Here is an 18697-nt window from a genome sequence, read left to right on the forward strand (position 1 = left end):
AGAGATGTCTACACCTTAATCCCCAGAAGCCCTGAACATGCAATGCTGCCACACCTGGAAAACGGACCTTTTGTGGTTAAGGTAACAGACGGTGAGGCAGGGGATTATCCCGGTCACCTGGGTGGCTCTATCGACTACCTTGAGTTTCTAAAATTAAAGCACCTTTCTGGGAGTGGAAGAGAAAGATGCTTCGACAAAGAAGGACTCGCTGGGTAGCTGTGGAGAAGGGCTGTTCTGGAAAATTGGCTTCTTCTCCTTAGAAAAGATGTGTGAGGAGGTATCACCAGAAAGCCCAGCCTAGACCTCAGCATTTTCTAGTAGCAGCATTTTTTAAATGCAAAAGGAGAAAGGTAAACATCGTTTTAATAATATATTTTAAACCAATGTATCCAAAATATTGTCATTCTAACACATTAACAATATACAATTATTAATGAGGTATTTTACATTTTTCATATGGTCTTTGGACTTAGTATTTTACATGTACAGCTTATTTAAGTTTGGATTATACCCACATTTCACATGCCCAATAGCCACATGTTACCAGTGGCTACTGTACTGAACAGTGAAGCTTACAGAGCGTAAAACAAAAGTCCTCCAGACCGAGGGACATCAGGCACAGTTGAAAGCAAAGGAACTGTACTGAAACATGGGTGCTAAGTAAAATCTTAAATCCTAAATGTTGAGACCTGCTTCCCTGTTGCACAATCCTCTACCTTTTTTCTTCTACTTGGTTGGCTTATACCATGAAGGCAGCTTTCAAAGGTAGGCAGATGGCCAAGGATCACTAGACATTTGAGGAAAGCATCTAATATGAGAGATACAGAACAAACAATGTTGGGGGGGAAATTCTCCATGAGTCTCTCACATTTCTGCATGTTTTTGCTCCAGGCTATCTTTTCACAGATGTTTATATAGCAAACAGCCTTGAAAGATGGAGACAGCGTCTCCCTCCAAGGCAATGGGCAGGTTTGCATACTGTCCAGTATATTATCTTACTCTAGAACAAAAATCAGAAAGACTTACTGCGCATTATAAAAGATTAGGGTTCCCTAAGCTTGGGTTTCCCCTCCTTTAACACAACCTACCATGTGTGCAGGCATTATCCAGGCTTCTCTGTGTTGCCCTGTGGAAAATTATGCTCAGAAAATTGATGCGAATGCTGACACTCTGACTGTGGCCATTTCTGTGAGTAACAAAGTCTTTGGTCTCTGACCCAGGAGTCTCGTGTCTTCTGCCTGCATTTATGCGACTATGACAGGTTAACTCATTAGTCTGCAAGTGGGGTACAATCTTAGACTCTTTGCTGTTCTTGACAAAAAACAAATAAGACAAGACAAAAGCAACTTGGAAAAATGGAAACTATGAAAACATCTAAAGAATTATTTTAAAATTAACTTTAATATCCTCCAAGAAATTAAAAAATGTTATTATACCCATGAAACAAGAACGGAATGCCATGGAAATGAGGCAGAATAAAAAAGAATTTGGGGGAATTAAAACTGTGATGGTGGAAATGTAAACCTCAGAAGAGCTGCTGCTTCTGCCGGTGGGAGGGCAGTCTGCTTACCCTTTCACGGTCAACTAAATGAACACAAAAGTGTGATTACTTTTACATTTTTAAAAAGGAAGCCTGAAAAATAATCTGATCACAATGTTCTTCATTTTCTGTGTGTATATGTGTAACCAGATTTTTACCTAACGATTCATCCCTTCTTTCATTTGTTCATTTAATCAGTAAGCTGTTCTTGAGGACCTCCTCTGAGTCAAGGAACTGAGGAAATAGGATGATTGAGACACATTTCTTCTCCAAGTCATATATTAATCATCATTACCATCAACAAATAGATGTATTGATCGCCTTATGTAGAAAGCATTGGGATGGGGTACTCCAGGGACCCCTAACACAGTATGGCATGGCAGGGTTCCTGTCCTTCAAGGGTTCAGTCTCCTTGAACAAAGAGCCATGCACGTAAAAGGCTAAGTGGCATCATGCGATGGTAAGTACCAGGCAAGTGGTATGAGGAGTAATTGCAGCCAGCATTCCAGAGACAGGGTGATCATGACTGGTCACCGGTCCAGGCAGGTGGGGAAGCTGTCACAGGGGCATAACTGTGGCCAACACTAATAATAACTCTACTATAAACCTCAGCAGTCTGAGGGGAATGGAGTCATTTCTTTGAGAGAATGAAATCTTTTTTGGCTTAAATAGACTTCATGGAAATCTACGTGGCACTTGAAGAGTTTCAGGTTTCATATACGTCATAAGGGTTCATTTGTGGGTAACTAGTGCCCAAAATAAGAAACTTGTTTCTCCAGGTTGGAGTCATCTCGAGTGCACCAGATGAAAGTTTGTCATTCTTTCAAAAGTGACTGAACGTTAATTGTGTTTGGCACTTTTTAAATAAGGAAAATTACCCTGACCTGATGGTTCAAATGACTATTTGTCATTTTGTTGTCTATGAGAGGCGTTTCTTGGGTAATTGCCACATGCTAGCTCTGTAATTATAAGGAGGACCTGCACCTTTCTCTCTTTATTGATTCTCCTGTGCTGAAAAACATATATTTGCCTTCTTTATTCTTATCTTCAAATAAGAGATCAAAAGCTAAACCCCCCCCCTCCAGTAAATTATGAAGAACTTAAAAATGAAACATCATTGGTGATACAGATGTTTAGTTTTTTAAGTTTGGGTATCATATCCTGTTAGATTTAGAGAAATTATGATAATGTAATACAAAATCTTGTATTTATGTGGTTACATTCTAGATGGAACATCAGATCCATGTTTATGAAATTTTATTTTAAGTTCTTAGTACCATGTAGAGCTAATATATGACTTTATTTGACTCAACTTCAACCAACAAAATAAGCTTGCAAGTCTGAGATACTGAAGAAAAGCCCCCTTGAATTCATAGAGAATCTCACAGGGTTTGGCTACAGAGAAGAGACACAAGAGGTTTCCTCCCTTCCAGTAGGGACAACCAAAACAAACTGGGTGAGATGAATGAATTACTTTTTTTTCTTAAAAAAAAAATCAAAAAAAAATCTAAGAGCCAATAAGATAGTGAGGACTTAATCTGAAGATATCTAGAAGGCATAATCCCAGGAAGCACACAGAGCTACCCTGACCCCAACAGCAATTCCAAAACTTGAAGAAACATGCAAAGCTGAGCTACTGTCTTGGTGGCCTCCCAGAGCAAAAGAAGGAAGTCAAAGCCTGGGGTGGTGTATGGTGGGGAGTTCTATTTCTTCCCCAAGTATGTTAAACTAGGGCCCAAAGGCCTAGAGCCTCGGGAGAATGGAAAGCCAAAAACAAACCATCCCCTACGTGGATCTTCTATCCAGGTTTGCATTGCCTGGATGCTCCAAGGAACACCAAGCCTTGACCTTGGATTTACTGGTAGTAACACTCCAGGAGCAGAAAAAGTATTCTCCAGGAAAAGTTCCACCACCCCAGGCACCAATCATTACTAAATTATTTTCAAGCACAATAACCCAAAATAGTCAAATATGATCAGACACATAAACAAGACAACATGAATGAGAACAAACAGAAATAACAGACAATAGAATTAGACCACAGAGACTTCAAATATTACAATTATAAGATACAGACTAGAAAATATTTGTATTTCTTATAAACATAGATCTCCAAAGAATAAGAAACTACAGAAGGCCAACAGCACTACCTAATTTTGGTAAAAACAAACAAAATGCCATCAAACACCTCCACACATATTCTGGCAGAGCTGTACCTTTGTAGACTGAGAATTTGCAATATTGCTCCACTAATGAGCCTGGGTAGCCCAAGTGACAGTAGCTGATACCACCTGAGAAGGATGAGTGCCTCTGCATCCCCACCTTGGAGTCCTGAGGTCATCCTCCAGGAGCTGGTTATCTATGGCATCTGGCCCACTCGATCAGCAAGTCTGCTCCTCTGCCAGGAGGGGGTTTGGGATTGTTCTCACCATAATCAGCCAGTTAATATTGATAAAGGAAGAGAGCGAAGGGGAATCAGACATTATAAGCATGGTCACCTGGGCAGCTTCACCAGGAAACTACAGCTTTATGCTGGTCCATTCCCTGCAGATCACTGGGGGAAGGGATTGAACAAAGGGGAATATGGGCACATGCGCAGTGAAGTCGAGGTGATGTAGGGAAGGTGCTTGCTAGTCGTTACAGCCTGGGGAACAACAGATTGGCTAGGAGGGTGGACCCCATCAGAAAGGCACAAGATCTGGGAAAGTTAAAATTCCCGAGACAAAGAGTTCCCTCTCTCTTGCTCTTGGTTGCCCTTTTCTCTCTCTTGCTCCCTGACCCCCACTCATCCATGTACTCACCTGTTCTCTCTCCATAGCCATGTGGCCTTAAGCAGCCCATGACCATGTGGACCCCACACACAATGGACCGCAGCTGAGAACACAAGCTAAGCTAACCAGATGCTGGACTGGACTGTGCTTTAATATGGAGCAGAAATTCTGGGCAGTGGCCTTAACACTGGCCCTGCTGAAGACAAGGTTAGACTTCTTCCATGGCAAGACGGACAGAGACGGGAGATTGAGGGGGACCCCCTTAATTTTACATCATCAATAAAGCTGTACATGAAACCTCATCTTCCCGTGGGGGCCTCAGGAAATTTTTTTCCTCATGCACCCCAAGAACTCCACTTCCACCGCTAGCAGGGTGAGAGTGAGCAGTAGCAGTAGCGATGCCCTGGGCCTACTTCACCTGGCAGCTGGGTTTGTCTTCCATGAGGGAGAAAGGAAACCAAGCAAAGGACTGACTGGAGTGGGGCAGGAACCTCTGGCCCTGGGAGCATGTGTCTGAGGGACACTCTGAGCTGGGTGTTTGTGGGCTGGGCATGTAAATAAAGAGGTGCCACACGAGAACACCAGGCAGTGTCCGTGGGTAGGAGGGAGGAACTTTGACGAATGCAGGTCACACTCTATCAGGTGTCGTCTGTCTAGACTTCCTCCTTGAGGGGCCAACACTCCTTAGCCCAGGTCTTGTGAGAGCCTGTGTCTGGAAGTCTCCATCTAGGGCACTGCAGATTTCTGACTGTTTCCTTCCAGGCTCCATGCCTTGTAAAACTCTTCTGGGTTCCTCTGGAAGTGCTTTCCTAAGAAAAAAATGATGCTGCCCAGCTGGACGTGGCTCAGTGGTTGAGCATCGACCTAGGATCCAGGAGATCGGGGTTTGATTCCCGGTCAGGGCACATGCCCGGGTTGCGGGCTGCAGCCAATCAATGACTCTCTCATCATTGATGTTTCTGTCTCTCTCTCTCCTTCTCCCTTCCTCTCTCTGAAATCAATAAAGATATATTTTTTTAAAAAAAAGGAAAGAAAAAAATGATGCTAAAGAAACTCATGGGTTGCCACATCGATGGAAAAAAAGGCAGTTATATAGAAAGTGTTACAAAGAGGGGGAGCCGTCCTCAAATGGCCCCTCAGTTACAGATGGAGGGGTGGGGGGACTTCCAGGGAAGTCAGAAGGTGATTCCTTCCTGGTCAAGGGGGTCCACGCAGCTGCTCGGACCACCCCACTGTGGGGAGACCAATGGAACAGCTCACCATTGAGGGAAACTGAGTTAGGGACCATGGGCCTTTCCAGATTTATTTCCCTTTCTATTCTTCTAACATCTACGCCTTGCATGCTTTTGCTTTTGAAGATGTTTGAGGTGCCTTGAGCGGCTTACATGTGCTATGATGGCCACGCAGGATTCAGAGTTGGAAGCCCCTGATTCGAACCCTGACTCTTTTACAAGCCAGTTGCATGGATTCGAGCTCAAGCATTGCTGTGTGAGGCCTCAATTTCTTCATCTATAAGATGGGCTGCTGATAATACCTGGCGTTCTAAAAGCCTTTCTCAGGCTCAACCCAGTGGGCCATGCAGTTGGCAGCCTTTAAGCTGAGGCCCTCAGAGCCGTGGGGTGGCAGCCGGCAGCTCGCTACCTGCATCATTCTCTCTGACTCTCTCTCTGAGCCCCTTCTGTTCTGTGCACCGTATCTCGTGAGTGGGTCTGTCCTCTCATGAATTTTCACCACCACCCTTATGACTTCGACACTATCATGCCCCGTTTTACAGCTGGGGACGCTGTGGGCGGATGGGAAGCAGTCACAGTCACTGGCTGGGAACCCAGACAGCCTGAGCCAGCGCCCCGCCGGGGAGCCTCCTCCGGGGAGTGGCCCTGGCTCTGTCCTCAGTCTGTCTTGAGTCTCCGTCTACGGCTCTTCTCACCCTTCTCCTCCTGGCACAAACCCGGGGCCTCCTGCCTGGGAAGACCGAAGGGAGGTGCCGGTGCCATCCTCCAGCTGAGATGTCTGTCACCAGCATCCCTGAGCTCAGAGACCTTAGTGGTGTCGCCTCAGGCCCTGGGCGAGAGACTGGCTGCAGAAGCGCTGAGCATCCAAGAGGATGTGGAAAGTCTGAGGTGATGAACGGTGTCACTGGTCTTTCAGGGCCTGGTGCGGGAGCCCTGCGTTTATGAGACCGGGGTGGTGAGCAGCCCGGCTGCCCCCGCTGGCAGGAGCAGCGAGCACTCCTCACATTTACTCCCAGACGGAGCCCGAGCGTGGTCTCCGCACCAGGCACTGCCCTAGCTGCCAAGGGATGAAGCACCTCTGGCTGGCCTCCTGATTGTTCTCAAATTAAAAGGTACTTTGGGGACAACGTCAATTCCCCCAAGTGCTGTCTGAGCAGTTCTGGCAGCTTCTCCCAAGTGCTCTGGCTGCCAGCACCACCACCAGCCTCAGACTTTCCAAGACTTTCCAGCCTGCTCCCATCCTGCCCTCCTCTGAGCTCATGCTCCAAGCACGGTGCCAGCTCCCCAAGGGCCTGTTGGGGCTCCCCCTACCCAGCACAGGTGCCAGCTGCCTGAGGGCCTGCTGGGGCTCCCACCACCCAGCACAGGTGCCAGCTGCCTGAGGGCCTGCTGGGGCTCCCCCTACCCAGCACAGGTGCCAGCTGCCTGAGGGCCTGCTGGGGCTCCCCCTACCCAGCACAGGTGCCAGCCCCCCGAGGGCCTGCTGGGGCTCCCCCCACCCAGCACAGGTGCCAGCCCCCCGAGGGCCTACTGGGGATCCCACCACCCAGCACAGGTGCCAGACCCCCGAGGGCCTGCTGGGGCTCCCACCACCCAGCACAGGTGCCAGCCCCCCGAGGGCCTGCTGGGGCTCCCACCACCCAGCACAGGTGCCAGCTGCCTGAGGGCCTGCTGGGGCTCCCACCACCCAGCACAGGTGCCAGACCCCGAGGGCCTGCTGGGGCTCCCACCACCCAGCACAGGTGCCAGCCCCCCGAGGGCCTGCTGGGGCTCCCCCCACCCAGCACAGGTGCCAGCTCCCCGAGGGCCTGCTGGGGCTCCCACCACCCAGCACAGGTGCCAGCTGCTTGAGGGTCTGCTGGGGCTCCCACCACCCAGCACAGGTGCCAGCTCCCCGAGGGCCTGCTGGGGCTCCCCCCACCCAGCACAGGTGCCAGCCTCCCCGAGGGCGTGCTGGGGCTCCCCCCACCCAGCACAGGTGCCAGCCCCCCCGAGGGCGTGCTGGGGATCCCACTGCCCAGCAAGCCAGCACCTCTGCCCCAGGCTCACCTGTGGAGGGAGGGATCAGGTGAAGGGCACTGAGTCTGCTCTGGGCTTGGGGGAGAGCCCTCCCAGAGACCCCAGTCAGGCAGGACGCCCATGAACACTGCACACGAGATGCTTTGGGGCCTTTGCTGACCTGTCTGCGGGAGCCCCCTCCCTGTGACGGCTGCTGCTTTCACAGCCCTTAAGGTTTCTCCCGCCTTCAAGGGTCGGGTCCACAGTCAGAGCTGAAAGGAGCGCTCGATCCACCCCCAGTGAGGCCACGGCCACGGTGCCTGGCTTGGTGTTTGGGAACGAGGTCAGGGCAGACCTGGGCCTAGAGTCTGGCCTTGTGTGGCCCAGGTGGCCCTCTGTCACCACCCCCCCAATGGTCCATGTCCCCTTAGCCCCTGGACAGCTGTCCTGCCTCCTGCTCCCCTAGGCAGAGAGCTCCATGGACCACCAGATGAAGATGGAGAAAGTGAGGGGAGGCTCCAGAATCTCACGGGGCCACATAAAGATGTCACTGGAAGAGGGTAATAGAAGAATCGGTTTCTGTTTTCAAATGAGCATCATTATTGGACATAACCCAGGTCCTACTCCCCTCGAGCTGCTTCAGGGCTACAAAGAAGTTCTTCAGAGAGAGGAAGATGCTCCAGGTTGGAGACGTGGATCCACATAAGGAAAGAAAGAGAGTCAGAGAAGCAGTAACCACAGGTGCCCGCGGCGCAGGGCGTGTGGATGGGGGGGAGGTCCTGGGTGTGTGGGGATGGGGGGGCAGCACCTGGGAACTTGGTGCTTTCTGCTCAGTTTTGCTGTGAACCTAAATTGCTCTGAAAATAGTGCATTAGGCGGGTGAGGGGTGGAGGGGCATCACTGGAGGGGGGAGGGGAAATGGTCACCTGCAATACTTTCAACAATAAAGATAAATTAAAAAAAAAATACACAGCCCTGGCCGGTGTGGTTCTGTTAGCTGGGCATCGTCCCATGTACCATGGCACTTGGGGGGCCTCCACTAACAGGAACATTGCTGATTCCTCACCATGGGGAACAATCCCTGGCAAAGCCTTAGAGGCTTCCACCTGGAGGACCTAGTATCTACCTGCCCGTCATCCGTCAGAGCAAACCACAGGCTGTGTCTAGCGTGAGGAAGGTAGGGAAGAGCACTAACCCTACCCTAATCATGCCCAGGGATGGAGATCAGAAATATCCGTGAAGCACCACCACCCACCACACCAGCCTTTGTTCGAAGTTTGTTTTTAGTTTCAAAGTGAGTTGCCAGAGATCAGGTGCAATCAGAGAGAACTGAACTTGGCCTAGATTTCAAGGAAAAAAGTAATACTGGATGCCGGCCAGGGTGGTTCAGTGGTTGAGTATAGACACATGAACCAGGAGGTCAGGGTTCAATCCCTGGTCAGGGCACATGCCCGGGGTGTGGGCTCGATCCCCAGTAGGGGGTGTGCAGGAGGCAGCCGACCAATGATCCTCTCATCATTGCTGTTTCTACCTCTCTCTCCCACTCCCTTCCTCTCTGAAATCAATAAAAACATATTTAAAAAGAACAGCAGGAGATCCAAGATGGTGGCAGATGGGGAGCTACCCTGACACTCTCCCGGGACCAATCTGGATTTACAACTAAAACATAGAAAAACCATCCTGAAAACCAACTGAAGACGAGCTGGAGAGCACCCTCCTAACCAAGGAGGAAAAGGGGAGAACGCATGGAGACGGGTAGGAAGTGTGGACGCAAGAGGGCTGCTGGGCTCCCACAGGCAGCAGCTGAAGGTCCGGGGGGAGATCTCAGCTGTGGGGGTTCCCACTGAGGACTCTGGGGGCTAAACCCCAGGCTGGGCTCCCCAGCCCAGAGCAACAGAACAGAGAGAGGTGCCCACATAACACCTGGCAGCCGGGTTTCTACCTGCCAGGGAGATATAGACAGAAATGCAGGCCCCCTCTTAAAGAGCCAACGACAAAGTTTCGTGTGCAGCCACTCACCTTGGGCTCCAGCAGAGGCGGAGCGGAGTGGACTGGAGCTGTGTGGGGAGAGTCTGGGGTTGTGGGCTCTGGAGAGTGAGATCAGAGGACGCCCATCTGGATTCCTGTGCCGAGTCATTCCCCCAGACTGTGGAGGACAGCTTTCTCCGGTGAATTTTCGGCTTTTTCCTGAGGGGGAAAGCAATTGCCCCAACCTGCTGGAAAGCCTCTCCCGCAGCCCAGAGGAGTTTCTACAGCCTGAGGCTTGTTAAGAGACTGATAACAACCAACCGCCCCACCCTGTGGAGCTTCTACAGCCTGAGGCTCATTAAGAGAATCTGATTAATCAGCCTGCAGGCAGAGGCAGACCTCAGGGTGCTTCCAGTTTTTGCCTGATCTGCTTCAGGACCCAGGCCCTAGTAAAACAGACTTTGATGTGCATCTTGGTCCTGTCCAAATGGACCCAGCCCCAACAGAGGGGACCTCAAGCCCAGGGTTGTTGATAGCTCCAAACAGGGTACTCTGGGCCAGTCACAAACTGCATCTGACATTGGCCTGTACCAGAAACCTCCCAAAAAGACTGAGAGTCCTAGTAGATCTACCTAACACTTAAAAACAAACCCAAAAAAGTAGCCAAAATGGAGAGACCAAAAAACAAGCCCCAAATGAAAGAACATGAAAAGTCTCCAGAAAAAGAGCTAAATGAAATGGAGATAAGCAATCTCTCAGATATAGAGTTCAGAATACTGATTGTAAGGATGCTGAACAGCATGAAAAAAGATATGGAAACTATGAAAAATGACCAGTCAGAAATGAAGATTGAGTGACATAGCAGAAATAAAGAATAGGTTGGAAGGAATAAATAGCAGATTAGAGGAAGCTGAGGATTAGATCAGTGAATTAGAAGACAGGGTAGGAAAAAAAATCACTCAATCAGAGACACAAAAACAAAAAACAATTAAAAAACAGGAGAACAGTCTAAGGGAGCTATGGGACAGCATGAAACATAACAATATTTGCATCCTAGGAGTGCCAGAGGAGGTCAAAAATAAGCAAGGTTTAGAGAATCTGTTTGAAGAAATAATGGCAGAAAACTTCCCTAACCTGGTGAAGGAAGAAGTCACACACATTCAGGAGGCACAGAGTGTCCCAAGCAAGAAGAACCCAAAGAGGCCCACACCCACACACATTCAAGTGCCAAGAATCCAAGACAAAGAGAGAATCTTAAAGGCAGCAAGAGAAAAGCAATCTGTTACCTACAAAGGAGCTCCCATAAGGCTGGCATCTGACTTCTCATCAGAAACTCTATAGGCCAGAAGGGAATGGCATGAAGTATTCAAGGTAATGCAAAGCAAGGATCTGAAGCCAAGACCACTCTTGGCTTGATTATCAATCAAGCTGGATGGTGAAATAAAGAGCTTCCCAGACAAAAAGAGGCTAAAAGACTTTATCACTACAAAACCAGCATTACAGGAAATGTTAAAGGGACTGCTATAATTAGAAGTAGAAATAGAGAGAGAGAGAAACATAGGCATAAAGAAACAAAATGGCAGTGGATAAGTATCTTTCAATAATAACCTTAAATGTAAATGGATTAAATGCCCCAATAAAAAGATATAGGGTGGCTGAATGGATAAAAAAAATGACCCAAATATATGTTGTCTACAAGAGACCTATCTCAGAACAAAAGATTCACACAGGATGAGAGTGAAGGAATGGAAAAAACATTTCCAGGCAAATGGAAATGAAAAAAAAAGCTGGGGTAGCAATGCTCATATTGGACAAAACAGACTTCAAAATGAAGATCATAAGGAGAGACAAGAAAAGTCATTACATAATACTAAAGGGAACAATCCAACATTCTTCTCAAGTGCTCACGGGACATTCTCAAAGATAGACCACATGTTAGGACACAAAACAAGTCTCTATAAGTTCAAGAAGATTGAAATCATATCAAGCATCTTCTCGGACCACAGTGGCATGAAATCAGAAATCAACTACAATAAAAATACTAAAAAACATTTAAACACATGGAATCTGGAAAGCAAGTTTTTAAACAATGAATGGGTTACCAACGAGATCAAGAAAGAAAGAAAAAACCTCCTGGAAACAAATAAAAATAAGCACACAACAACTCCAAATCTATGGGACACAATGAAAGCAGTCCTGAGAGGGAAATTTCTAGCACGACAGGCCTACCTCAAAAAACAAGAAAAACTTCTAATAGACTCTCTAACCCTACAACTTAAAAACTTAGAACGAGAAAAACAAAAAAAGCCCAGAGGAAGTAGAAGGAAAGAAATAATAAATATCAGAGCAGAAATAAATGACATTGAGGCTAAAAACATATATATAAAAGATCAATGAAACCAAGAGCTGGTTCTTTCAAAAGATAAAAAAGATTGATGAACCTCCAGCCAGACCCATCAAGAAACAAAGAGAGAGGACCCAAATAAACAAAATCAGAAATGAAAGAGGTGAAATAACAACTGACCCAACAGAAATACAAAGGATTGTAAGAAAATACTATGAACAACCATATGCCACCAAGCTGGACAACCTGGATGAAATGGACAAATTCTTAAACTCAATCAGGAAGAGTCAGAAAACCTGAAAAGGCCAATAACTGCTGAAGAAGCTGAAGCAGTAATCAAAGGGCTCCCAGCACACAAAAGCCCTGGCCCGGATGGCTTCACAGGGGAGTTTTACCAAACATTCAAAGAAGAATTAACACCTACCCTCCTCAAATTATTTCAAAATATTCAAGAGGAAGGAACACATCCATGCTCTTTTTAAGAGGCCAGCATTAGCCTAATTCCAAAGCCAGATAAAGACACTACAAAGAAAGAGAATTATAGGCCAATATCTCTGATGAACATAGATGCTAAAATCCTCAAAAAATATTAGCAAATTGGATCCAGCAATATGTTAAAAAAGATCATACACCATGACCAAATGGGATTTACTCCAGGGATGCAAGCCTGGTACAATGTTCACTAATCAATAAACATGATACATCATATAAACAAATTGAAAGACAAAAATCACATGATCATATCAATAGATGCAGAAAAAGCATTCGATAAAATCCAACACCCATTTTTGATAAAAGCTCGGCAAAGTGGGAATAGAGGGATTATACCTCAACATAATATAGGCCATATATGACAAACCTACAGCCAACATCATACTCAATGGGAAAAAACTAAACCCATTTCCCCTAAGAACAGGAACAAGACAGGGAAGTCCACTTCCACCACTCTTATTCAACATAGTACTGGAAGTCCTAGTCACAGCCATCAGACAGGAAGAAAACATAAAAGGCATCCAAAGTGGAAAAGAGAAAACAAAACTGTCATTATTTGCAGATGACAGGATATTGTACATAGAGAATCCTAAAGACTCCACCAAAAAACTACTAGATTTAATAAATGAATTCAGCAAGGTAGCAGGATACAAAATTAACACCCAGAAATCGATGGCATTTATATACACCAATAATGAACTGTCAGAAAGAGAAACTAAAAAAAAATCCCATTTACCATTGCAACTAAAAAAATAAGATACCTAGGAATAAACTTAACTAAAAATGTAAAAGATCTTTACTCAGAAAACTACAGGACACTGAAAAAAGAAAGAGAGGAAGACATAAACAAATGGAAAATATACCATGTTCATGGATTGGAAGAATTAACAAAATTAAAATTTCCATACTACCCAAAGCAATCTATAAATTTAATGCAATCCTTATTAAAATACCGATAGCATATTTCACAGATCTAGAACAAACACTTCGAAAATGTATATGGAACTAAAAAACACCCCGAATAGCCATGGCAACCTCAAGAAAGGACAAAGTTGGAGGGATCTGAATACCAGATATCAAGCCCTACTACAAAGCCACTGTAATCAAAACAGCCTGTGCCTGGTACTGGCACAAGGACAGACATACAGGTCAGTGGAACAGAACAGAGAACCCAGAAATTGACCCATGTCATTACGGTCAATTAATATTTGTCAAAGGAGGCAAAAGCATACAATGGAGTAAAGACAGTCTCTTCAATAACTGGTGGTGGGAAAACTGGACAGATACATGCAAAAAAATGAACCAGACCACCGACTTATACCGTACACAAAAGTAAATTCATAATAGATAAAAGCCTTAAATGTAAGACATGAAATCATAAAAATCCTAAAGGAAAACACAGGCAGCAAAATCGCAGACATCTCCCGTAGCAATATTTTTGCTGATACATCTCCTGGGGCAAGAGAAACAGGAGAAAATAAACACATGGGACTGCATCAAAATAAAAAGCTTCTGCACAGCAAAAGAAACCATCAACAAAATGAAAAGGGAGCCCACTGTGTGGGAGAACATATTTGCCAAGGACACATCTGATAAAGGGTTAATATCCAAAATATATAAGGAACTCCTACAACTCAACAAGAGGAAGACAAACAATCCAATTAAAAAATGGGCAAAGGATCTGAATATACACTTCTCCAAAGAGGACCTGCAGATGGTCAAGAGACATATGGGAAAATGCTCAACGTCGCTAATCATCAGAGATGCAGATTAAAACCACAATGAGGTGTCACCTCACACCTGTCAGAATGGCTCCATCAACAAGTCAAGGAAGGACAAGCGCTGGTGGGGGTGTGGAGAAAGGGCACCTAGTGCACTGCTGGTGGGAATGCAGGTTGGTGCAGCCACTATGGAAAACAGTATGGAGTCTCCTCAAAAGATTAAAAATTGCCCTGCCATTTGACCCAGTGATCCCACTTCTGGGAACATATCCTAAGAATCCTGAAACACTAATCAGAAAGAACGTATGAACCCCTATGTTCATAGCAGCGCAGTTTACAATAGCTAAGATCCGGAAACAGCCCAAGTGCCCATCAGTAGCTGAGTGGATCAAAAAGCCACGGCACATTCACACCATGGACACTACGCAGCTGTAAAGAGGAAGGATCTTTTATCCTTTGGCACAGCATGGATGGACCTGGAGAGTATTATGCTAAGTGAAATAAGCCAGTCAGAGAAAGACAAGTATCACATGATCTCACTTATATGTGGAAAATAATAAACAAAATAAGCTGATGAACAAAATGGATCCAGAGACATAGAAGCAGAGAACAGACTGAAGGATCTCAGAGGGAAGGGGGGGGGGGAGAAATTAATCAAAGAGCTCATATGCTTAGAAGCATAACCCATGGGCACAGGCACTGATGTGGGGAGGGCCTGGGGGTGGGATGGATGCAGGGTGGAGGGAATCAAGGGTGATAAAAAGGGGACATCTGTAATATTCTCAACAATAAAGATAAAGAAACTTAAAAAAAAAAAAAAGAATAGCAATAGTACTGGATTCAGCATGAACTTTGCCATTCTGACATATATCAGCCTGTCCTGAAATCTGCCTGACCAGGGAGGTTGCAGGGATGGCGGGCACCTGGTGGGCACCCTGGTGGGCAGTGGGTGCATGGCCATCCAACAAGTCAGGGTGAGGGGACCGTCCTTTCTGGAGGAGGGATCTGCCTGCTAATGTCTCCCCCACAAGCTGCTCATTCTCAAACTGCTCTGGCATCTTCACTCAGGGAACGCCTCAGATGTTTGTTGCTGAGGGAAATACTTCCTGCCAAATGGTTCTCATTACCTCCTGCTTCCTCGGGATCATCTGTATTTAGTTGGGAGGAGTAGCTTGGGAGGACATTAATCTGAGCCATTCGAGTCTCTCATTTTCTAATTCATTACTTTTTATTTTGGATCGACTAACTTTTACCCCTCCGTTCTTACATTTTTTCCCCCTGAAGTAGCTCACAGTGTTGATTCTTAGGATTTTTGAAGACTGGAATAATTTGGCATTAGTCACATTGTCCCAAAACAGACCCAAGCACACAGATTTCCCTGCCACTCTAAGTTTTCTTTGTTGAAATGTTTTCTGAAACCAGGTGGGGGTGTGACTAAGGTGGTTCTTTTTTATTTGAAAGAGGAAAATCTCCATTATGGAATAGCTTCTTCCAATTTCTGAACCATCAAGAAATTCCTTTAAACCATCCTATAATCAGAAGGCATTAGGGCTTGGAATGAATTTCAGTGCTAGTGTGGTGTGAGGACAGGCAGGGGGAAAGCTCCATCCGGCAACACAGAGCCGGCTCTAAGCCAAATCGTGGGAGGCTCTGGAGGAAGGGGAAGGAATATGAACGTCACGCTCTCAAGTAGCCCCTCTTCCCCATTCCTAAGGACAAATTATTTCAAAAGTCAGCATTCTTTCCACCAGTCAGAATGAATACAAACAAAGGCCCACATGCCACCTACCTGTAGCTTGAGTTTTATAATGTAAATTAAAGTCTCATTGTTTTTTAAATTAACATTTCCAGTAGTGCTGGTCTGGTGGTGACGAACTCCTTTAGCTTTTTCTTATCTGTGAAGCTCTGTATCTGACCTTCAGCTCTAAATGATAGCCTTGCTGGGTAGAATCATCTTGGATGTAGGTCCTTGCTTTCCATCATTTTGAATATTTCTTGCCGCTCCCTCCTGGCCTGCAAAGTTTCTTTGAGAAATCAGCTGACAGTCATAAGGTGACCAACTGCTTCTCTCTTGCTGCTTTTAAGATTCTCTCTTTGTCTTTAACAACAAACATTTTGGAGAGAGTCTTCGAAAGAACTATAAATGCATAACAGATGATGTCCCAGCTCTATTGATCCTTTGGGACAGCATGGTGGGACCTGGAGAGTATTGTGCTGAGTGAAATAAGCCAGTCAGAGAAGACAAGTACCACGTGATCTCACTTATATGTGAAATCTAATGACAAAATAAACTGATGAACAAAATAGATCCAGAGACATAGAAGCACGGAACAGACTCAGGGCTGTGTATTTTTATTTAAAATAGTTCAACCTAAAATTAACCAGATTCCCTTAGAATGGTAATTATTGAAGATAGTTGAGTGTAAAGATATTTAAAAGGTGAATGGTATGGTGGGACTACATGCAGGTGACTGCCACCCACAGCAAATACCAGGTCTGTTTACTTAGGTTCAATTCCATATCCTTAAGAAGTATTTATTAGCATTATATTTCATGCTCCTTAAAAGCCCTTTTAACAGTCAGTCACAAATAACTTTCAATATTGGGTTTGTTATGATATCAAAAGGACCTTAACTTTGAAAACTTTCTGGCAACCAAGAGTCGGAGCCTGGTGAGCTGTTGTGTTGACTTCTATGTTTTTAAGCAACAACGTCGAAGAGACAATCTGCGTTTGAACACATGCGTTTGAGACGAGATGAATGCTCAGAGTGCAAACTCTGCCTCAGCCCCATCCTCTGGGAGATAACGCAACATGTACCTTTAAGTTCAATGTAAACTTCGGGTAACAAAGTCGCCCTGTTCTCATCTATAGCAGGAACCTCCTGGAAACCAACCCAACATGGCATGAAGCAAATGCTCCTTAAAGATACGGGACCCATATAAAATGTCTTCTGCTCCCTGGAGATTTGCTAGGAGAGCGATGACAGGCAGGCGTCTCCGAGTTCGCTGTGGGCCGGGCCTGACTGCGCTTCCCAGCCGGCCGTCAGCGCCCCGGCCCGGGCTGACTCGGGGCAGTTTATCCGCAGCGCGTCCTCAAGCGAATTCATCATCTCCCTCCCAGAACTGTCGCCTCAGAGGGCTCCTCAGCTCCCCTCTGCTCTTGCGCCCGAGAGTTCACCGACCCAGCATTCAGCCCCGGCCCCTGGTCCAGCCATTGCCCCACCCGGCCCTCGCCTCCCTAAGGGTCTCGCTGCCCCCCACGTCCGCCCTCCCGGATTCCTGCCCCGCTGTCGCCAGACACAGCTGTGAAGCACGAGTTGCACTGTGCTACTTTTCGCCTCAGAAATGTCCCTTGGTTCTCGGGCTGCAATCTTCTGTTTGCCCCGCAGACCCACCCCCCACCCTTCTTTCTGCCCCAACGCCCGCCCTCTGCGGGTGGCTCAGTGAGGTCCGCTACCCACCGCTACGGGCCCTGTTTGACGACGCGGAGCCTGCAGGACGGTGAGGCCGGGGCGCACTTCCAGGCCCTCCGCCTGGGCCGCCAGCACGGTCACCACGGCCTGTGTCCTCGGCTTAGTGGGCCACCCCCCGCACCGGAGGCGCGTCTCCGTCCCGAAGCCATCCCCTCACAGCCTGGCTTGAATGTGCCATTTACTCTATACAGAGGTGCGCACAGTAGGTTTACAGTGGCCGCTGTGGAGAAAGGCATGTGGGTTGTGCTTACGACAGCAGCTTTATTAACTCAGAAGCACAGCACCCCGGGGACGGGGGCCCGGGGCTTGTTTATCACTTGGCGGAGTTCTCTGGGGGCTCCTGCAGTGCAGGGCCGGGCCTGTGTCGTCGCCGGCAGCACTCGGCCCTGGTCTCCATCACTGCCCACTCCCGCCTGCTCCCCGCGGCCTCAGCCCTCCTCGCCTCTCGCCCTGCTGGACGCGGGAACAGCCCGCCTGCTCCCCTCGGCCTCAGCCCTCCCCGCCTCTCGCCCTGCTGGGCGCGGGAACAGCCCACCTGCTCCCCTCGGCCTCAGCCCTCCCCGCCTCTCGCCCTGCTGGACGGGGAACAGCCCGCCTGCTCCCCTCGGCCTCAGCCCTCCCCGCCTCTCGCCCTGCTGGACAGGGAACAGCCCGCCTGCTCCCCTCGGCCTCAGCCCTCCTCACCTCTCGCCCTGCTGGACGGGAAACAGCCCGCCTGCTCCCCTCCGCCTCAGCCCTCTGCCCTGTTCTCGTGCAGGATCTCGAGGTCCTCGCTGTCACCTCCTCATCAAGCCGCTCCCATCCACCCCGGTCCTCATGCAATCGCTGTGGCGACACACGGCGTCCTCTCCCGCAGTCAGGACTTGCACAGGCTGTTCCTGCCCAGAACACCCTGGGTCCCCCGACACCCCTTCTTCCCCTGCTGGCTCCCGCTGCTCAGCCTTCAGAGCCGGGGGCACCTTGCCTGTGCGCCCCCCCCATGGCCTCTCCATCAGAGGCAAGTTAATTACAGTGTTTCTAGGGCGACCCATTCATCGGTATCTCTTACTGAACAGCAAGAGGGGAGTGCGCTCACCTGGTTTGCTCCTGGACCCCCAAATCCCGGCCCTGGGACTTCTGTTGGTGAGGGAATGGATTCAGCCTAGATAGCGGTTGACT

The sequence above is a fragment of the Miniopterus natalensis genome, chromosome 3 (assembly GCF_054644295.1).
Source record: "Miniopterus natalensis isolate mMinNat1 chromosome 3, mMinNat1.hap1, whole genome shotgun sequence".
Taxonomy (NCBI): Eukaryota; Metazoa; Chordata; class Mammalia; order Chiroptera; family Miniopteridae; genus Miniopterus; species Miniopterus natalensis.